The sequence below is a fragment of the Saimiri boliviensis genome, chromosome 12 (genome assembly GCF_048565385.1).
Source record: "Saimiri boliviensis isolate mSaiBol1 chromosome 12, mSaiBol1.pri, whole genome shotgun sequence".
Taxonomy (NCBI): domain Eukaryota; kingdom Metazoa; phylum Chordata; class Mammalia; order Primates; family Cebidae; genus Saimiri; species Saimiri boliviensis.
In genome coordinates this window covers 54,095,634-54,119,045 of record NC_133460.1, presented here as the reverse complement: position 1 = coordinate 54,119,045, position 23,412 = coordinate 54,095,634, and the positions used below count along the sequence as shown (strand labels likewise).

At 41.0% G+C, this 23,412-nt stretch overlaps 1 protein-coding gene across 10 annotated transcripts in view; it reads right to left on the bottom strand.

Annotated features, from left to right (window-relative positions):
• The window catches only part of KAT6B (lysine acetyltransferase 6B), a 211,371-nt gene that overhangs the window by 115,186 nt on the left and 72,773 nt on the right, over positions 1–23,412 (bottom strand). The gene's annotated exons all lie outside the window — the stretch shown is intronic.

Below are 23,412 nucleotides of genomic sequence, written 5' to 3'. Positions count from 1 at the left end.
TGGTATTTCAAAATCTTGTTCAGAGTTTTACAAAGCAAATGCTTAATTTCTAATTTCTCTAACAAAAGATATCTGCAGAGTCACCTGTCACAGAAAATAACCACACTGAATGATAGCTGGTTACAGCAAACCTTCCCCTCTAACTACTCATATCCCTTTCTCTCTCTTCAAGTCCTGAATTCAAGTAATACTTCACTTGACTCTTATTTATCTCCAGGATTATCATGTAACTACCATTGACAGTTAGATCCACTTTTTTGCAATTGACTGAACAACCCAATCAATAGCAACAAGGACACTCTGCTTTCACAAGATGACAGCTGCTCCAGCTGCTGGCTCCCTGGGGCTGAGGTTGGGGAACCAGGGCAGCACAAGACGACACATTCACAGGGACACGGACAGCAGGTACAACAGTAAATCTACATGGGTTATTAGCATGACTATAATTAGGAAATGCCACAAAGTAAGAAATGAAGAAAAGTGCTCCAATGTGTACAAATTCAGGACTAAGTATCATATCCTCCTCTGTATTTCTGGTTTTGAAAGCCTAAAAACTGGATATGGCTGCTCATATTACAAACTGCATTCACAGCTGTTCTAACTGATGTTAAAGAAACAGGGAGGGATAGGAGAAAGCAAAATGCTCACATAATAAATAAGCTTTCTATAATACAGGCAGAGAGCTAAATAAAAGAGACATGGATGAACTTTGGTTCACAATATAGAAGTTATATATATGAATGACTGCTTGAGAGAAAATCTACTGGAAATCTGGAATTCCTCCCCCAGCCCTGCCCTTCAACCTTCATCTATCTATCTATCTATCTATCTATCTATCTATCTATCTATCTGTCTATCTATCTATCTATGAGACAATCAATTAACATTCCCAAACAACCTAGAAATTAGAATATTTGCAGCCTGAACTTGATAAGAATTGAAGAAATGCTTAGGAGGAAGCCAGTCTAAAAGTCCTTTGTAATATATTTTTTAAAGGGTATATAAATTTTGAAAAGCACAGCTTCTGCTTATAAATTAATCATAAACACTTATTGCAGTTGGGTGTGATAACTCATACCTATAATCCTAACACTTTAGGAGGCAAAAGTGGAAAGATCCCTTGAGCCCAGGAGGTTAAAAAACCAGCCTGGACAACATAGTAAAACCCTGTCTCTACAAAAAAATTAAAAATTAGCTGGGTATGGTACCATATGCATGTAGTCCTAGCTACTTGGGAAGCTGAGGTGGGAGGATTGTTTGAGCCCAGGATCATGCCACTGCTCTCCAGACTGAGCAAACAGAGCAAGACCCTATTTCTTAAAATAATAATAACAAAAATAAAAATAAATTTTAAAATGAAACTGTATTTTCCTGCAGGTTATGAACACAATATACTATCTTTCTAGAAAATGTATTAAAATATTTTTTACGAAAAGCTTACTTGACACGGATATAAAAATCTCAAATATTACAAAGTATTAATTTAAAAAATCATGGTGAAGGCTGGGTGCAGTGACTCACACCTATAATCCCAGCACTTTGGGAGGACAAGGTGAGCAGATCACAAGGTCAGGAGTTTGAGACCAGCCTGACCAACATGGTGAAACCCCATCTTCAAAAAAAATAAATAAATAAAAAATAAAATTTAAAAATCATGGTGAGAAGAAAGACAGGGAAGGCATCAAGAGAAACCAACAACATGTTTTCAATAAATATGGCACAGAATTGTAAAAACAGAAAGTAGACTAAAGGCCGGGCACAGAGGCTCATGCCTATAATTCCAGCACTTTGGGAGGCTGAGGCAGGCGGATCACTTGAGGTCAGAGTTTGAGACCAGCCTGGCCAACATGATGAAACCCCGTCTCTACTGAAAATACAAAAAACTTAGCCAGGCATGGTGGTGTGTGCCAGTAATCCTGGCTACTCAGGGGGCTGAGGCAGGAGGAATTGCTTGAACATGGAGGAGGTTGCAGTGAGTCGAGACTGCGCCACTGCACTCCAGCCTGGGCTATGAAGCGATACTTCATCTCAAAAAAAAAAAAAAAAGAAAGAAAGAAAGAAAGTAGACTAAGGTCTAAAGTGAGTGAAGACAGCTAAACACTATGTTCAGTAAGTTTTTTAACGTATGTTTACACACAGAATCACATGCATATATATGCTGTCATCTAAGAGCACAAATCCCAGAGGAATGCAAGCAGTGTTTATGAAATATCCTCACGTCTATCACTCCCTGCTAGACTACCCACAGAAATCAAAGAGAGGCAAAGTCCTTTGAGGATCTGAAAGGAAAGATATTTCACAAAATACTCAATCTCAAAATACATTTTTAAAAACATATTCTTCCAAGAAGGAGTAAAAACACCCAGAACATTCTTCTCTATCAAGTATCAAAGAAACAGATCTTGAAAATGGCAAGGGTAGGCTAGACTAAACAAAAATACCTCAAGATTGGGAAAGAAATTTAAGAGAATGCATATAGCTGCTATGTTATGGTGTATTTTCCATGCCTTCTTCCATTAAAATGAGTGGTGATATCTATTTTATACAAGTTCAAGTTTCTAGGCCTAGACAAACTTCCTCTTAAACCCAAGAGGAATTACCAGGGAGGCTGCAGATCTGTGGTCCGTGACAGGTGAAAAATCACGGAGAGGGAGAGGAAGGCAAATAACGGAATATGGACAAACACCACCAAAAAAGAAGAAAAAAATGTAAAAGAAGAAAAGTCAGAAAACTGAAATCAAGAAAATATTGCACTGACCATCAGCAAAAGGTTTAGAAAAAAAATTAAACATATTATTTGTGGGTTCCCACAGTGAAGTTATCTCTAGAAGCCAAAACAGAGTCCCTAAGCACCAAAACTCAAAAACTAAGCTCATTTCTCCTCCTGATGAGGCTGTTGAAAACTTCAACATAGGAAATGCCACAAGAGGCTACTGGGATTTTGAAAAGGCACAGAAAAAACTCTTTTCATGCCATTATTATTGAGAAAAGAGAAATATTAGTTTAAAGATGATGAGGGGAGGTTTTTCCTTTGTCCCATCCTATTCAACAGACATATGACTTCAAGAAAGCAGGAAAGATGAACAGTGAGAATGTTAAGAAAAGAAGAGGCAGCTGACCACAAAAATGTACTCACCTCCTCCCTAGACATACATGACTGAGATTCTAAGTGGTCTGGGGTGGGACCTGGAAGGTGGGCACTCTGCTTACTCCATAAATACTACAACCACTCCACAAGACTTCCTTCAGACCGAGAACAGGTAACGAGTGCTGAGTACTCTATATACACAAAGGACGTGGGGGAAGAAATTTAGGTCTGCTGTAGAACCTAAGCAGGTCCTAAATTATGTCAAAAACACCTTTTGACAAAGAACCCCCTTCTTACCCAGAAGGCCAGTATCTATCCAGAAACCAAGAAAAGTAAGGGAAAGCACAGCTGTGAGGCAGAGGAGGTGAGCCTAGAGCTTATGTATAAAGGAAGATTATCCAGGAAGACGTGGCAGTTCTGTTAATGCAATGCTAACCCAAATCGAGGAGTTCTGTCTGCTCTCCAGCCCATAAAGAGCTGGACAGGGAACAATTTTTCTGCACAAGTAAGGGTAAATCCTAAAACTGATTTTAGGGAAAAGGCCTGGCCTTACTTTTTTTTTTTTTTTTTTTTTTTTTTTTTTGATGTGTAGTCTTGCTCTGTCTCCCAGGCTGGAATGCAGTGGTGTGATCTCGGCTCCCTGGAACCACTGCCTCCCAGGTTCAAGCAATTCTCCTGTCTCAGCCTCACAAGTAGCTGGGATTATAAGCACACGCCACCACGCCCAGTTAACTTTTGTCTTTTTAGCAGAGATGCGGTTTTGCCATGTTGGTAAGGCTGGTCTCAAACTCCTGACCTCAGGTGATCTGCCCACCATGGCCTCTCAAAGTGCTGGGATAACAGGCATGAGCCACTGCACCTGGCCTTACTTACATTTTAATAAGGCCAAGATGATAATTTCTTACTATTACTTTTCAGATTTCTCATGTCCCTAGGGGTTACTTTTCCCTCAACCTTTTCACATATAGACTTGTGGACACTCTAATTAAGAAATCTTGCTTCAGAGACCAAAAAGGAGAGAAATTGGGAACAATTCCCAGTTGATTCAGGGAAAAGAAACCACAGCAAAATTTGGGCTTACAGTAACCACGTCCCATGGGGCTACCAGAGTAAAGACAGACATAAAATAATTTTTTAAATATAAAGGGGAAAAAAGGGAAGAACTTTTATCATGATTTAACTGATAGGAGGTTATTTAAACTACAAAAGTATATAAACTGGAAACGCAGAGAATCAGGAGAAATATACTAGGTTGACCCATGTAAAATTCCCATTTTTATAGGCTAAAATAGGTTGAATGTCAGTGTCTTAGTTCATTTTCTGTTGCTTATAACAGAATGCCTGAAACTAGGTAACTTACAAAGAAAAAGAATTTATTTCTTATAGTTAAGGAGAGAGAAGTCCAAGTTCGAGGGGCCTCACATCTGGTGAGGACCTTTCTGCTGGTAGGGAAGAATTTGCAGAATCTTGTGGTAGTGCAGGGCACTACATGGCAAGCGGCTGAGTGTACTGGTTTGGGTCTCTGGTACTCTTCTTATAAAGCCACCAGTCCCACTCCTATGATAACTCACCAGGCCATTAATTCATGAAAGTAATCCATGAATGGATTAGTCCATTTGTCAAGGCAAAGCCCTGGTGACCCAATCACCTCTTAAGACTCCACCCACCGCACTCGGCCATGGGGATTATATTTTAATGTAAGTTTTGAAGGGGACAAATATTCAAAACGTAGCAATCAGTAATTTCACAAGGTTCAAAGGAATAACTATTGCAATGTTTTACACTGGAAAAGCCATCATGGCCGGGGATGGTGGCTCACACCTGTAATCCCAGCACTTTGGGAGGCTGAGGCAGGTGGATCACTTGAAGTCAGGAGTTCAAAACCAGCCTGGCCAACATGATGAAACGCTGTCTCTACTAAAAACACAAAAATTAGCTGGGCATGGTGGTGGGTGCATGTAGTCCCAGCTACTTGGGGGGCTGAGGTAGGAGAATCGCTTGAATCCAGGAGGCAGAGGGGCTTGCAGTAAGCCAAGACCACACCACTGTGCTCCAGCCTGGGCAACAACATGAAACTCCCATCTCAGAAAAGAAGAGAAAAGAAAGAAAAGAAAAAGGCCAGGCGTGGTGGCTCAAGCCTGTAATCCCAGCACTTTGGGAGGCCGAGGAGGGTGGATCACGAGGTCAAGAGATCGAGACCATCCTGGTCAACATGGTGAAACCCCGTCTCTACTAAAAATACAAAAAATTAGCTGGGCATGGTGGCGCGTGCCTGTAATCCCAGCTACTCAGGAGGCCGAGGCAGGAGAATTGCCTGAACCCAGGAGGCGGAGGTTGTGGTGAGCCGAGATCGCACCATTGCACTCCAGCCTGGGTAACAAGAGCGAAACTCCTTCTCAAAAAAAAAAATAAATAAATAAAAAAGGAAAAAAGAAGAGAAAAAAGGAGAAAAGCCGTCATGAAGCAAATGACTGGTTTATTGAGTGTGACTGCACTGAAGGGCACCAAAATGAATGGAGGTTTTAGGCTCAAAATGAAGGATATACCACTGATGAACACGACAGCCAAATCAGAAACTGGAGGTGTCCAAAGAGAACAGAATAACACCCTCTCAAGAGATTTCTGTACTGAGTAGTCTCTAAGATCACCTAATGTTCTGAAATGTTCCAAATGTTCTGAAAGTTCTTGCCCATTGTGTCTAAGCTAATCCTGGTGGGTTTGGTTGGTTGTTTGCAGCGAGAGCAGACAACTCTCTGTAGTGAAAGGAATGTATCCTGAAAAGAGAATGAACAAGAGAAATTCAGGAAGGCAAGAAAATAACTATTTCCACCACTTCCAGCCCACCCTATCCTGCTTTGATCACAGTGGAATCTCAACCAACATCTGCAGGCTGGAAGAATGAGCCCTGTAAACCAGTGCCATAAATTTAAAGGAAGGATGGATAGTAGTGCTGAAATGCGGTAAAGGGGTCTGGAAAGGAAGCAATCACTGGGATGTGGGGATTTAAACTGCAAAACTGTGACCAGGTAGGTGTGGGATGGGCAGTTTGGGACCGCAAGAGTGGAGGGCACTCCAGAGGCTGACGCTCCATTCCAGAAAGGCCCAGCAGGAGCAGGAGACAATAAATTTAGCTGGAATGGGGTCTGGGTGATGAGTCAGAAAAGTGAGCTGAAGCCAAGACTGTAAAGCATCCCGACTCCCAAGCTCAGGTTTTCATGAAGTCTGCTCACTCTGGTCTCTTAAGTATAGTTTATAGAGGAAACAGACGACCAAAGTAAGTAAAGGGGTGATTTCAAAGTAGGTAAAAGGTGGAAATGGTTATTTTCTTGCCTTCTTGAATTTCTCTTATCCCATACTCTTTACAGAATATATTCTTTTCACATCTACCCCTCTTCTCTACTATTACTACAGAGAGAACCAACCAAATCCATCAGAATTTGCTTAGACTAAATAGGCACATCTTTAAAATGTCACAATATTTAGGATCCAGACAAAAATATTTAAATTTTTTTTTTTTTTTTTTTTTTTAAGGCAGAGTCTGTATTGCCCAAGCTAGAGTGCAGTAGCACAATCTTGGCTTACTACAACCTCCGCCTCCTGGGTTCAAGTTATTCTCCTGCCTCAGCCTCCCAAGTAGCTGGAATTACAGGAGTGCACCCCCATGTCTGGCTAATTTTTGTATTTTTAGTAGAGATGGGGTTTCACCATGCTGCTCAGCCTGGTCTCGAACTGACCTCAAGTGATCCACCTGTCTCGGCCTCCCAAAGTGCTGAGATTATAGGTGTGAGCCACCACGCCCAGCAAATTCTATGGTTTTCGATTAATCAATTCTTATGTTTTTTCTATTTTTCAGATTGGATTTTGCCATATTTCACTCTTAATGGTGTACAAACCATACTAAAAAAAGTCTCATCATTTTTATTAAACCAATTTTTCTACATAATCCTCTTTAATGAAAATATACACATCAGCCAAAATGTGAGAAGGGCAACAACAGCACACCTTTTTTTGCCCTTCTGTGCAAGACAGTGGCACCGCAAGGTACGGACGGAAGCAGTGGTCCACCCAGAGTGCAGGCAATAGAGAGGGCCTTGCCAGTAGGGAATTTAAAAATAGTAATAAACCAACCAAGAGTCAGTTTGCCTTTTATTATCACCCTACACCAGCAATTCCAGACAATTCTAACTCCTGCCTGCTGGGGCTGACAGCTCCCATCTCAGCCCTCTCCTCCTCAGTCCATCAGTAATGCCCAGCAACGTATTAAATGCTTTACGGAGACTCTCTTTTAACCCTCGTTTTATAACAAGAAAACAGTCTGGGAGACTGAGTTAAATGGGGGAATGAGGATTTACCCTAGGCAGCCCAATTCCCAAGCCTGCCTGTTTAACCTGCAGGCCACCCACTCAGGGAAAAGGAGCAAAAAGCAGCAGAAGCCCTGGTTTGGGCTCAGCTGAGAGGCAGCAGCTGAATTTGAATGTCATCGTCTATTAGCCTACCTCCTACCTTTTCCATCAGTCAATCAACAACTGCCTGAAGCTCAGAGAACACTTTCTACTTATTAATTTATTGCCCATTTCTTGACGGTTTCCCTAGAGAGCAGGCAGGTTAACCCTGCCACACACCTAGTCCTGTGGCCTGAAGCAATGATCTCTCACAACTGACAAGCAATGGCAAAAAACCACCTCATGAAAATATTTTGGACTCCTTGGTGTTCACTTTAATGGGCAAGGACACCGTAGTTTTTTGTACTGTCAGAATTCCCATAATAGAAAAAAATTTAATTGCTTTAATTTTAGACTATCTATGCCTTTTACTGGACCTCATGATACTGAGAGAAGGCAGGATATAAATAAGAAATAAATACCTTTCTTCATTGGCTAATAATTTAACTGTGCAAGTAACTCATTTTGTCTCCCCAGTTTCTAACAACTAGTAAGTAGAATTTTAAGTTGCAATCTTCAGAATTCTAGTGAGGGGAGAAGTTCTCTAACCATCTAAAATCTTTAGACCATCAAACTACAAACAGAGGCCATTGCTGTAAAGACCTTAGACACTATGATGAAGAAATTCCCCCTCATTCCATTCCCCAATTACTAAAGGGGGGAGGATCACACAGAAAGTGTGATTAAGTTCACAAATTTAAATTTTAAAAATCAATACATATGGCCGGGCGCAGTGGCTCACGCCTGTAATCCCAGCACTTTGGGAGGCTGAGGCGGGTGGATCATGAGGTCAAGAGATCGAGACCATCCTGGTCAACATGGTGAAACCCCGTCCCTACTAAAAATACAAAAAATTAGCTGGGCGTGGTGGTGCGTGCCTGTAATCCCAGCTACTCAGGAGGCTGAGGCAGGAGAATTGCCTGAACCCGGGAGGCGGAGGTTGCAGTGAGCCGAGATCGCACCATTGCACTCCAGCCTGGGTAACAAGAGCGAAACTCCGTCTCAAAAAAAAAAAATCAATACATACTGAATGTGAGAAGAACTATGTAGTCACTTTAGAGATGTGAAATATCCAACCAAGCCTGGACTCCAAAGACTGGATATATTAACACAGCTAAAGAAAAGAGGTATTGAACAGCAAGCTTAGCTGGCCAGTCAGCAAGGGATGCTGAGGGGAAGGCAAGTGTGGGAGCAGAATTTTATAATGTCCCCAAGATTTGGGCCCCTGGCATATACATCCTGTACAATCCTCTCCCTATGAGCATACACAGGGCCAGGCTTTTAAAGGGGGTCAGAGATTGTAAAGACCAAAAGTCCGTGGGGTATTCTCCAGCTGACCTTGAAGAAGCAAAATGCTACGTTGTGGAGAGGGCCATGAGGCAAGGCGGCCTCTGGGAGCAGAGGACCTCAGTCTTACAACCACAAAGCACTGAATTCCACCAACAACTGGTGAGCTGAATGAGACCACATCCCCAGCTGACACTTTTATTTCAGCTTGGTGAGTCCTTGAGCAAGGAACCCAGTTGCCTGTGCCTGGACACATAGAAACTGTGAGCTAATACACTTGCATTGTTTTAAGCTGCTAAATCGTGGTTATGTGTTACATTGTAATTGAAAGTTAATACAGTGAGTCTCCAGAGAAGCTGGCAGTACCCATTTAAACGTTGTCCAGACACAGAGAAGGCCATCCCTGTTGTGAGACAGGTGTTTGATGCCATGGAAGCTGTGCTCATCTAACTCATGGTTTAGATGCCATGCTCATAATAACACACCTGGCTTCTACAGAGGACTGCCTTAAGGGAGATAATGTTTTGACCATCCACCGCATGGAGTATCTTAGTCCCTGGAACATTTACTTTTCAGGGAAACAAACAAATAAATGTGCTGGCCTCCTGACTCCATATACCAGTTTCTTCAGCTAGGCTCCCATAAGTCTACTCCTGAGAGACAGCCCCGCCCTTGATATCCAGAGAAAATCAGGTTAAAATCTGACAAAGCTAAGAATTAGCCAGACCCTGGACTGTATTAGTCTTATTGCCACAAACAGCAGCTTAAAACAACACCCATTCATGAGCTCATAGTTGAGTGGGTCAGAAATCCAGGCAGGCTCAGCTGGGTTCTCTGCTTAGAGTCTCACAAAGCCAAAATCAAGGTGTTGGCCAGACACCAGCAACAACATACCAAATCGAATCTTGAAGAGTGACCCTGCTCTTTGTATTATACCTTCCCCTTTGAGTATAGTGGACCTATGCATGTTTGCGATATCACCCATGTTTCTAGTACCTTGCTTGGCAGCAGGAGACTATCCAGGTGGGCTGATCTAATCACACAAGCCCCTTAAAAACCATATTCTCCAGCAGGTGGGAAGAAAGAGTGATCTGAGGCATTGTTACTTTTTATTTCTTCTGAGCTAGAACCTTATGAATGCATTTTACACTCTCATAGAAATCAACTTTCATGAAAGTTAAGCAAAAACCACAGACAAAATACTGAACATCTACTAAGTACAAGACAGTATGGCAAGTACTGTGAAATATGAAAATAATATTAATGCTTCTCAAAGGAGTTGATAAATAATGCAAGCCAAAGTGAAGATAACATAATTAATGATGCCACACTTAATATTAGTCAAAAGGCAAGAATTAATAAAAGAGTCACACCAAATTACCACAGTTTTTAATGCAGGCCTGATAGCCAGAATATTCATACAGATGCCAGTAGTAACAAGTAGATATGAAGATCTTTAAAATGTTACCACTATGATTCTAAAATTTGGGGATGTTTAATGTGTATATTTATGTATAAACAAGCAAAAAAGAAATCAGAGGAAATACAGCAAAGTAGTTAGCTATTTGAATAGTCAGTTTACAGGAGATTTTAACTGTATTTTTATTAGTTTTTTAAATTTTTGTCATTTTTTTCTCCAGTAAGCATGTGATACTTTTAGAAACAGAAAATATATATCTACAAGCATTTCTATTGGGCAAGTCATGGTATTTGCCCCAAGCAATCTTTCCTTCAAGTCAAAAACTGTCTTGTCCATAGCTCCCTGCTTTGGAAAGCATGGGCAATTTGGATGTGGCACAAAAGGATCAGGGGAGCTATTCAGACCCAGCTAACTGGAAAGTGAACAAGGAAACAAACTTGTTGACAGCAAGACTTAGAGTTGAAAGGATACAAAAGAGCTCAAACTACCAAGAGCCCCTGCAAACTGATGGCATGAGAGAACAGAAATGATGAGTGAAGAGGAGCTATGGGATAGAGAGAAGGACACGAAATAGAGACTGAGGAAGCCAACAGAAGAAAGGAGAGAGCAGAATAGGCTATGTGCAGATGATACCCAAGACAGAGACAGAGGAGAAGAGCAGGGATGGATGGGTGGACAAAGATACAGGTGGGTGAAGGACAGAGAGAGCCAGAGTGAGCATGCAGGCCTCCTAGCACTTCTTTGATTTCTGACAAGTTTCCAGCTCCCTTTTTAACAATGATTTTTCATTCATTTCAACCAAAATGAGCCTAATCAAAATGACATTAAAAACATTACTTCTATAAAGCCAAACATTAAAACAAACGACAAGTGTTTGAAGATCTTCTAAAAGACAATTTCTTAATTTAGATTTGTTTTTACTATTTCAAATCCCAGTTCACCCCCCAAACTGATGGAAATCTCTGAATCTCTCCATCCCCAGCACTCACAAACAGAACAATCCCAGTCAGAAAAGGATTTGCCTATTAGTGACGCTATCTCCACCAAGACAGCAGCCTTATTAAATTACAACTGTTTGAACAAGGTCAAGCACTTAGAGTTTAATTCAAAGTGTTTCCAGGTATAATGCTGTCAGGTCAACTTAAACAAGCCAACAGAGGCTTGGAGCCTGATTAAATATTAAAACAGAATCTTTCACATCTGTTTTTACCCAAGGATGAAATTACTGTACATCACTTCAATCAGCTCATTAATACACTACACACACATCTTGCCTCAAAGGTTACAGGAATATCAATGTTTCAGAGGCCTGCAGTGAAACCTGCCCACACAGCCAGAAGTGAGGTTACTGCATACTTTACAGAACGTCAATATTTCTTTATAAAATGTGAGAGATAATCAGTTAGACATAGACACATTTTAAATTAAAGGATGAAAACCTCCATGAAGTTAAGCCAGTTGCTTTTGATCTGAACCTTTTAATCATTCATTCAATTGGCTTTGATAGGTAACTTGATAGCACACATTGAGCAAAAATTTTGATTCAACAGTAATTATTTCATAAAATGGAGGGTTGTCACATGCAATACAGGGTCATGGTGATTATATTTTTTAATTTACAAAAGCACAAATACATAAAATATACTTTAAGTATAAAAGATATTTAAGATTTTATACTTAAAATATCTCTCTCTATCTCTTTCTCTCTCTCTCTCTCTCTCTCTATATATATATATATATATATATAAACATTTCAAAGGACACACACTTAGGACACTCTAGAATATATACTTTCATGGAGTATTAGGTGAATGAGCAGTTGAGAATTTTCTATTTTTAAAACTCCTGTAACAAGGAATGACAACTGGACAAACAGTCAAGAATCACTTAGAATAGGTCTCCATTTAACCCCTACCCCCATCATCTGCACTCAGTGAATAATTCTTAAACTGTTTTGTAGCACTATGTGGTAGGCAGTGATAGCTACTAGCTGGGACTGCTATGCCCATTTCCCAACCACTCTTCTTCTGGTGTATCACCCCTTTTCATCTGGGAACCTCCCTAGTCCTCGACAGTTGTCACAGTGCCCTCGCCCCCTAGCCACTCAAGTGAGCACACCCTTCAAACCATAGTCCTCATGACCTGGGTGACAGTCTAATGGGTGGGCACATGCCTCCAACGGGCTGCTTCTATATGTGTGCTGGGAGATAAAGTCTTTGGGGTTGCTCACCTGGAAGAAGGTATGGGCAGCCATTTTCCTACCCTCAAGGAGAGGCAAAACGCACAACCTGCTCGTACACAGAGGGAGCAGAGCTCAAATGTACAAAAACAGTCCTGACCACATCCTCTGAGCAACTGGAGCCAACCGGGCTCAATCCAACTCTACTTTCTGTTTTGAACATTAAGTGTCTCTAGTTAAGTCTAATATTAACTAATAATGTATTTTCAATTAATTCAATATAGATGAGGATGACAAATTTTAACTATTTAACATTTGACTGAAAACAATGATGCTGGTATCAACTTTACCTGTGAGATCTGTTTCATTGTGACACTGCCTTAAGGTCACTTAATTAATGTTAACATTATCTGTGTTTAGGTATGTTAGTAATAAAAAAAAAATCAGAAAAGTTATTCTAACCCAAAGTACAGATAAAATCACATTTCCTCTGAGAATCCTACTGACCTCTCTCTTTTCTGAAGTTCTACAGAACTTCTACACTATAGAACACTACCTAGAGATTTAATTTTGAACAGCTTTCTTATTGTTTCATGTGTAATTGATTTAAAGTTTTATTAATTGTTTTGCTATGTTAAAAACAATAAAGGCAGCTGGGCGCGGTGGCTCAAGCCTGTAATCCCAGCACTTTGGGAGGCCGAGGCAGGTGGATCACAAGGTCAAGAGATCGAGACCATCCTGGTCAACATGGTGAAACCCCGTCTCTACTAAAAATACAAAAAAAATTAGCTGGGCATGGTGGTGCATGCCTGTAATCCCAGCTACTCAGGAGGCTGAGGCAGGAGAATTGCCTGAACCAAGGAGGTGGAGGTTGCGGTGAGCCAGGATCGTGCCATTGCACTCCAGCCTGGGTAACAAGAGCGAAACTCCGTCTCAAAAAACAAAACAAAACCAAAAAAAACAATAAAGGCTGCTTAAATATGAGATATTTTAAATTAGTTCAATATAGACTAGGATGACAAATTTTAACATTTGACCAAAAATAATGATGTTGGTATCAATATTACTTGTGAGATCCATTTCTCACAGATACTACCCTAAGGTCACTTACTTACTCAGGAGTCGAGGCCAAACTTACACCCAAAAAAGGGTAATTGTCGAGTAACAAACCCCAACTTAAACAATGCAGGCTAGGGAAAAATTATTGAAGAACCATTTGTGAGATGCTGGAGTTTTAAAAATTCATTTAGAGGCTAGGAGCAGTGGCTCACGCCTGTAATCCCAGCACTTTGAGAGGCTGAGGTGGGTGGATCACCTGAGGTTGGGAGTTCAAGACCAATCTGGACAACATGGTGAAACCCTGTCTCTACTAAAAAAATACAAAAATTAGCCGGCTGTGGTGGCAGGCATCTGTAATCCTAGCTACTCAGGAGGCTGCGGCAGGAGAATCACTTGAACCCAAGAGGTAGAGGTTGCAGTGAGCCGAGATCGCAATATTGCACTCCAGCCTGGGTGACAAGAGTGAAACTCTGTCTCAAAAAAAAAATTACAGTGGCACAATCTCAGCTCACTGCAACCTCCGCCCCCTGGGTTGAAGCGATTCTCTTGCCTCAGCCTCCTGGGTAGCTGAGATTGCAGGCACTGCCATCAAGCCTGGCTTTTTTTTCTTTTTTTTTTTCTTTTTTGGTATTTTTTAGTAGAGACAGGGTTTTACCATGTTGGCCAGGCTGATTTTGAACTCCAGATTTCAAGTGATCCACCCGCCTCTGCCTCCCAAAGTGCTAGGACTATAGGCGTGAGCCACCGTGCCCAGCTGGTTGATTCTAAATAAAGGAATGATTTGGGAAATGAAACTCTCAGGTTCATTTCCCTTCCCCCAGATGTGGTTACACTTGAAACTGAAGGTGACTATAAGGACAGAACTGTCTTAGCCTTCTTTCTTCTGCTATAACACACTGGTAGACAGCATTTCAGTGGGACTTACAGCCAGGACAGCCAAAGCGGGAGTTTTTGCTCTGTCACTGACGGCCTTGTGAAAATAAAACAGACAATTCAAACTTTCTTTTGAACCCATTTTCTTAACTGCATGAGAGTAACTCCCATCTTACCCACTATATAAAAGGGCAGTGAATGGGATTTGAGCTACAGTGAGCAATGTTCCGCTACTGTGCACCAGCCTTGAGCAAGAGAGTTAAGACCCTATTCCCTAAAAAGGAAAAAAAACTAAAATTTTAAAAAGAAGGCAGTGAAGACCCACTGAGACAATTTGTTAAAAGAAAAAAGTATCATTTGAAAGCAATACACAAATGTAAGTTGCAGTCTCCTGTCTACAGAAAATAAATGAGTTCATGTCATGTGCAATGTGCAAAAATGATCTTACTCATCTTCCAAGGGGAAAACAAAGCTCAAAGAGGCTACTCCTAACTTTTGCAAAGTCACAGCTCAGAGAGAAGCAGCAGCTCAGTCCAAAGCCCACATCCTTCCCCTCATCATGCTGCCTCCCAAAACTGCAGAAAAAGGAAGTTATACTCCTGGACCCACTGCGGATCCAAATCCTAGGTGATTTTCCCATTTTATACCAATGTGTTTCACATTTGTTAAAAAGGTAAACATTCTATAATAAGCACTTTGTTGTTGTTCTTTTTTTTTTTTTTAACTAAAGAAACATATAGATTTATTGTCGACAAAGGAAAAGTCCAGCAAACACATATAAGGGTCCGTTGTGTTTTGCTGAACAAAATAATTTAAAAGTGTCTGTTTGTCTGTTATGCTTGCTATGGCTAAAAATCCTAACAGCATGGCAAAAATAATCTGCAAATAAATTATAGCTAATTACCTATCGTGTTTTCAAGTTATAAGGAATGAAGCAGCCCCCAAATTTTCAATTTTTAGAGCCAAAAAACACCTATAGATTCCTGTTTATAGATTTTTAGTGTTCATTTACTGAACATAAGCAGTTATGAAGACATTTAAATTTTTAATAAGATGTATTTTTTTTAAAGAAAAGTCGAAACTTCCTGTTTAGTGATTAAATCATGATACAAGCTGAAAGCATTTAAAAATCAAGTCCCTATTGGATGAAGTTCCCTACTAAGACAAAGAATAGATGCTAGCCCCATCTTTTATATTCTGTAGGATGCAAACTACATCCCTTGCTAGGAGGTAACAGAAAAAGAGAATCACCTGGTAGTGGTGACTTACTGAATTTTCTCTGCCCACAAAACTTAATGCAGGTGAAATGATCTTATTAACTTATGGGGCTGAGGGATAAGGATTGTGCCTACCACTGCGGCTCCCACAGTAGAGAGGGAACTTCCGCTACTGTTGTGGGTCCACCACTGAGCATTCTTCCCCATGCAGAAAACAGGTACTCTAGGTGCACAATCAGATTACTTCTGGGACAGACACTTCTTGTCATGTCAGAGTGGGGAGCGGGGCAGAGGAAGGGTGCACAGGAGTGCATGCCAGGGTTTGCGTCTGTGTCGGCACTCGTTTCAAGTCTAAAGAAGGATGCAGTGAAACCAGAAGGTTAGGCTCAGGATTATAATAAAAGCTTTCAAACACTTACAAAAAGGTCTCTCTGAAATCTTAAACCATTAAATTTAAACACTGGTAGCTAATAAAACACAAAGCTATTTATTTAACAGAAAATAGAATCCCAATACAGCGCAATCTTATACCATACACAAATTCACACTTGAACAATATAATCAAGTACAGTAAACCATACTAAATGTAAAGTCAATAAATTCTTTTTTTGATTGTTGACCCCACACACACACACCAAAGAAAAGAGTATAAGGGATTTAACAGAAGGAAATTAATCATCATAATACTTTGGTTCAATACTGATCTAGGGTGAGATAATTTGGGCATCAGAACAGTTTACGTGAAATAAGATTTAAAGCAGCACATTTAAAAGAAGCAGAATTCATCAAACAACCTCTCAAAAGGATCATTTCCTCTAATTATTGCTTTTATAACAGAAGACAAAGGCAACCCAATGTAAGTTCATAAAATCTACAATTAACTGACAAAATCTTAGCAGATAAAATTAGAAGAGAAAGCATATTTGGAAGCACAACTGGTACAAAGTTCTGTTACCTTATTTCTAAAAAGGCATTTGCTCGCTCTTTCTACCCATAATCATTTTAAGTATACAAATAGGCCGGGCGTGGTAGCTCATGCCTGTAATCTCAGTACTTTGGGAGGCCAAGGCAGGCGGATCACTTGAGGCCAGAAGCTTGAGGCCAGTCTGGCTAACATGGTAAAACCCCATCTCTACTAAAAATACAAAAATTAGCTGGGCGTAGTGGCATGCCCTGCAATCCCAGCTACTCAGGAGGCTGAGGCAGAAGAATCGCTTGAACCTAGGAGGTAGGGGTTGCAGTGAGCCAACATCTCCCGCCACTGTACTCCAGCCTAGGTGACAGAATAAGACCCCTATCTCTAAAATAAACAAATAAATAAATAAAATAAAAATTAAAGTACACAAATATTATGGATTAGATATTATGGTAGGCCCATGAGAACAGAGGAATAAAAAGGCAAAACTAAGCTGGTGCTCTAGGAACATACAGTCCTGGAGAGAGGGGTTTATAAAAGTCCTCACAATACTTCTGGACAAGTGTGCTAACCTGGGCTGCATACAAGAAGTTATGGGAGAGAAAAGCAGCTGACTGGCTGACTGGAACATCTTCACATCTGGGCTGAGTCTTTAAAGGAGGAGAAAAAGAAGTAGATTAAAAAACAAGGTTAAACAAGAGGGAAAGGTACATATTCCATATTCTAGGCAAAAAAAAAAAAAAAAAAGTAGTGTGAAAGGGTACAAAAGCTTGAATATTTGTAGGGACTCTTTGGACAGAGGAAGGGGATAAGAGGGAGTCATAGTGGGGAAAGAAAAGCTGGAAAGGTTGATAGGAATAAGATTAAGGGCCAGGTATGGTGGCTTATGCCTATAATTCCAGCACTCGAATTCCAGGAGTTTGAGACCAGCCTGGACAACACAGTGAAACTTCATCTTTACTAAAAATAAAAAAATTAGCCAGGCATGGTAGCTCACACCTATAGTCCCAGCTACTTGGGTGGCTGAGGTACGAGAATCACTTGAGCCTGGGAGACGGAGGACACAGAGCCTCCGTCTTAAAAAAAAAAAAAAAAAGAAAAAAAGAAAGAAAAAGAAAAAGAACAAGAATAAGAAGAGCGTTTTGGTCAAACTACAGAATTAATTGAAGCTTTTTATGCTTTATTCATTGGGCCTATTGGGAAGATATTTAAGACCTGATCAAAATCTGTCATATTCATGGATGAATCTAGAAACTATCATTCTCAGCAAACTGACATAAGAACAGAAAACCAAATACCACGTTTCACTCATAGGCAGGTGATGAACAATGAGAACACTTGGGCACTGGGAAGAGAACAACACTCACTGGGCTAGGTGGGGGTAGGGCTGGAGGGGAGGGGAGGGATAACACCGGAAGAAATGCCTGATGTAGGTGACAGGGGAAAGAGGGTTGGGGGTAGAGACAGCAAACCACTATGACATGTATATACCTATGCAACAATCCTGCAGGATGCAGGATGTGTGTGTGTACACCAGAGCCCAAAGTACAATTAAAAAAAAAAATCTGTCATATTATTTCCTGAACTTTTCAGTATTCCACAGTTGATGTTGTAATCAGAATAATAATAATACGATTAAAGGGCAAAGGGAAAAGCAACTTATGAATGGAGAAAATATTTTCAACCAAATACTTAATAAGGTGTTAATACCCGGAATATATAAATAACTCCTATAAATCAATAACAACAAACTCATCCAATTAAAAATGGGCAAAGCACTTGAAAAGACATTTCTCCAAAGAAGATACACAAATGGCCGAGAAGCATATAAAAAGATGTTCCACATCACTAATCATTAGGAAGAGCAAATCAAAACCATAATGAAGTATCACCTCAGACCCATTAGGGATGGCAAAAACAAAAACAAAAACAAAAAACAAGTATTGATGAGGATATGTAATAATGGCACATGTACACCATTGGTAGGAATGTAAAATGGTGTAGCTATTATAAAGAACAGTATGGCAGCTCTTCAAACAATTCAAAACAGAATGATGATCCAGCAATCCCACTTCTGGGTATATAGCCAAAAGAATTGGAAGTAGGATCTCAAAGAGATTTTTGCTTACCCATGTTCATTGCAGTATTGTTCACAGGAGCTGAAAGGCAGAAGTACCCTAAGTGTCCACCAACAGACACCTAGATAAAGCAAATGTGGTCTATCCATACAATGGAATATTATTCAACCTTAAAAAAGAAGGAAGTCTTGTCACATGCTACAATATGGATGAACCTTGAGGACATTACACTAAGTGAAATAAGCCAGTAAGAAAAAGACAAATAACTGTATTATTCCACTGATGTGAATTATCGAAAATAATCAAACTCTTAGCAACAAAAAGTAGAATGGTGGTTGGTAGAGGCTGGCAGGAGCAGGGAATTGGGAGTTACTTCCTGGGTACAGAGCTTCGGTTTTACAAGATAAAAAAACTTTAAAGATCTGTTACACTGTGTGCATATAGTTAACACTACCGTCCTACACACTTTAAAATGGTTAAGATGGTGAATTTAATGTTATGTGGTGTTTTTTTTTACCATAATAAACAAGCAAACCAAAAACAACAACGTGGCTGGGTGTGGTGGCTCACACCTATAATCCTAGCACTTTGGGAGGCCAAGGTGGGCAGGGTACTTGAGGTCAGAAGTTCAAGACCAGCCTGGTCAACATAGTGAAACCCTGTCTCTATTAAAACTACAAAAATCAGCCAGGCATGGTAGCGCATGCTTGTAGTCCTAGCTACTTGGGAGGCTGAGGCAGGAGAATGGCTTGAATCCGGGAGGCAGAGATTGCAGTGAACTGAGATCGTGCCATTGTACTCCAACCTGGGCAACAGAGAAAGACTCCATCTCAAAACATAACAAAACATGAGAAAAATATGATTAACGGCTGCAAAGTGTCAGGCTAATTTGTAAGGGGTCCCTAATGCCAATATAAGGACGTGATCTTTATTATTAGTTGTATGTTACGTCAGCAAATTTACAGTGTTCAGCCTGTAGTAAAATTTCAAATTTCTCAGCCAACACAGTAATTGCTGGCAAGTTGTATGCTTGAAACCTGCAGGGTACAAACAAGGAAAAATGTGCTAAAGTCTAAAATCCACTCCAGTCTACTGGTGCTGGGACCGCTGATTGATGACACCACCATGAAAGGGTATTTCAGGATTTAGTAATATCACAACCACTAATTTTGGTTGGGCATGGTGGCTTACGCCAGTAATCCCAACACTTTGGGAGTCCAAGGCGGGTAGATCACCTGGGCGGGAGTTTGAGACTAGCCTGGCCAATATGGTGAAACCCTGTCTCTATTAAAATACAAAAATTAGCCAGGCGTGGTGGCAGGTGCCTGTAATCCCAGATACTCAGGAGGCTCTGAGGCAACAGAATCGCTTGAACCAGGGAGGTGGAGGTTTGAGAGAGCCGAAATCACGTCATTGCACTCCAGCCTGGGCAACAAGAGTGAAACTACATCACAAAAAAAAACCAAAAAACTCATTTCTAGCCAGAGTTTTTAAAAGAAAATATTATCTTAAATAAATAAAGCCAAACTTTCAGTTATTAAAAAGTCTATTTAGTCTAAATCCAAACTCATTTGATCAAATGTCAAGCTTTTCCCCTAAGAACAGCAGTGAGAAAAAACAGAGGGGTCCAAGGAATTTTGAAAGCGGGAAAGTGTGAGGAAAGGGAAAGGTCTACCCACTTGTCTGTGGTCCAGTCCTGCAGCCTGTAAAATATCTTCTGCCATTTGCAGGCATCCACATGTCAGCTCTCTCTAGTGAGACCCCTTTGCTGGGACCTCCATGCTGCCTGATGCAGGCAATGGGTGCCCTTTGACTCAGCTCTCCGTCTCCTCTCAGCTCTTGCCTCTGTGATCCACCCACGACCTCCTTCTGCTGGGGCCTAGGCCTGGCAGGCAGCCTTCATAGGCAGGACAAGTCTTTCAAAAAGACTCGGGCCAGCTGTCCTCCATGCAGGCCATCAAGCCCACAGGAAATGTCAATGGTTTTTGCTGCCCTCTCTCCGTACACTGTCCCCTGGGGCGGCTCTAGCCACATGGGGGGTTTTCAGATAAGAGGAAGACACCTGTCTCTCTATTCACAGACATCCCCAAACTCCAGGAAAGTCACACCACACTCACTCAAGAACACTTTCTCAGTAGTCTGTTCTAATCCCACAGCAGTTCAATAAGATGTCAATCTACCCTCTTGCATTCAACCCTAATCTCTGAGTTATTCTCTTGAGGCTTTTCTCTAATGACTGGGGGAAGAGAGAGACAGGAGAACCCCCACTACTTCCCCCAGGAAAGAGCTCCTTACTCCTAAGAGTTCCTTGCAAGCAACTGACTTATACTCTTCTCTTACACAGGCCAGTTATGCTATGGGGGATATAACAGCTGCTATATGCACAAAAGGTGGTTAGAGGTATCAGTGTGAAACATACAAAAGTAAAGGCCAATGCAACAATATTAACATTGATGTGTGCAAGTAGGACAATCCAGGAAGAAAATCTAAATAATTTTAGTAACTCAAGTGCCACTACTAACTGTCCCTGCCTTTATTTTGGAGACAGGGTCTCTCTTTGTCCCCCACGCTGCAGTGCAGTGGCGCAAATATAGCTCACTGCAACCTCAAACTTCTACCCTGAAGGGATCCTCCCACCTCAGCCTCCCGAGTAGCTGGGACTACAGGTGCACACCACCATGCCTGGCTAATTTGTTTACTTTGCGTAGAGATTGGGTCTCACTTTTTTGCCCAGGCTGGTCTCAAACTCCTGGGTTCAAGTGATCCTCCTACCTTGTCCTCCCAAAGTGCTGGGATTACAGACATGAGCTACCATACTCGGCCTGTCCCTGCATTTTCTAACACCCTGTTCAGATTCAAACTCCAGGAGGAAGCAGTCAACAGGCTAAGCCTAAGAAGCAAGTCCACCCTTGCAGCTCCCAGGAGGCAAGAACAGAGAATGCCCATTTGATCTGTGCTAGCTTCCACAGCAGAAGGTAGAACCTACCATGACTCAACATTGGGCAAGCTATAGTGGACAGCAGATGTCCATTACAGACATTCCCTATCTGCTTCCTTAAAGAACTCAAAATATATGTCAAAACAGCACTGGCAATGATAAACAACATTAATTCTGCCAGTTCACATTACATGCCAATATTGTTCCAACTCAAAAATAATTTATAAAAGCATAGCTCTGATCACTACCACAATCTGCCATCATCAGTCAGAGTCAACAAAAAATAAAAGCTCCCAGAAGGGCTAAAATCCTTAATGCAAGGCTGATGACAAAGATGGCAGGAGATTATTTAATTTTTTTAATGTCGGATCATGTTAACTGCCATGTTTAAATTTGCAAATTGTTGCTTGTTAAAAGACCCATTTACTAAAATGATAAATAATACATGTTGTGACATATCAGTGAAACTGTTATTTTTTTAAACATCACAGACACAGATGAATTACCATTTCGGTGCAAACCCTTATATCATTTAGGGAAAAACAAGAGGATCTGTTAAGTTACACTGTGGCAGAAAAATCAAGAGTTGCCACCACATTTCCCTACCCCAAAATGACCCTCCACACTTCAGATTCTTAAGGTCAGCTCAGCAAGGCATGTGCAGAGCCAAAACCAGAGCCCAGAAAGTTGACTGAAGGCTTCCTGCCAAAGGCAGCCCTTGCAGTAGCAGCACCAGCTAACATCAAGGTCGAGCTGGCAATGGAAGGGTGGCCAGGTTTAAAAGAAACCCTGTCAGGAATTGCCAGGAATAAAGAAGCCATTCCAAATTGTGCTACAGCAAAGGTAACAAGGATCACAGCTTTCCCCAAACAATGTTCATCCATTTTCACCCCCTACTACTCTTGTTCAGTAAACCTTTCATGTTCACATAGAGCTCAGTTCTTTGCCTTTATTGAATGTGGACAAATACTAGGATCTCCTTTGAAAGAGAAATGGTTATTTGCAAATGCTGGAAGGCAGAGAGTAAAAACAAAGTTTATAACACAAATATAATTTTGAAATTCAACCATTTATATGCCAAAAAAAAAAAAAATCCAAACTGTGTTCTATCGACCCTTAACTCAAGATTTAAACATATACCATAAAATCCTTAGAAAATAAAGTGACTGTATTTTAAAAATCAAACCAATGATGGTACAAAAAAATACTTGGTAACCAAAAGATTAAATGTAAAACATGAGCTCACTGAATCAAGGTCAAATTTCTACTTGGCATGCTCGGCTCTTCATGATCTGGCCCTAACCTACCTTTTTCTATTTTACTTCCTACTGCTTCCCTTTGAAAGATGCGTCCTCCGAGAAAACTGTACTATTCAGTTCCTCACATTCTCCTGTGTGCGGTTTTTTTTTTGTTTTTTTGTTTTGTTTTGTTTTGTTTTTTGAGACAGAGTTCCGCTCTGTCACTCGGCTGGAGTGTACTGGCATGATCCCAGCTCACAGCAACCTCCATCTCCCAGGTTTCAAGCCTCCCAGGTAGCTGGGATTACAGGCACAAGCCACCACACCTGGCTGATTTTTTGTATTATTAGTACAGACAGGATTTCATCGTGTTGGCCAGGCTGGTCTCAAACTCCTGGCCTCAGGCGATCTGCCTGCCTCAGCCTCCCAAAGTGATAGGATTATAAGTGTGAGCTACCACACCCAGCCTCCTGTATGCATTTGTAAGTAATGGGCCCACCTCCCTTTCCTTCCGAATATCTCCTTAAAAATTACATGTTCAGGCCTGGCGTGAGGCCGAGCACTTTGGGAGGCCAAGGTGGGTGGAGTTGCCAGGAGTTCAAGACAAGCCTGGGCAACATAATGAAACCCCATCTCTACTACAGATACAAAAACCAGCCAGGCAGCTGGCATACATC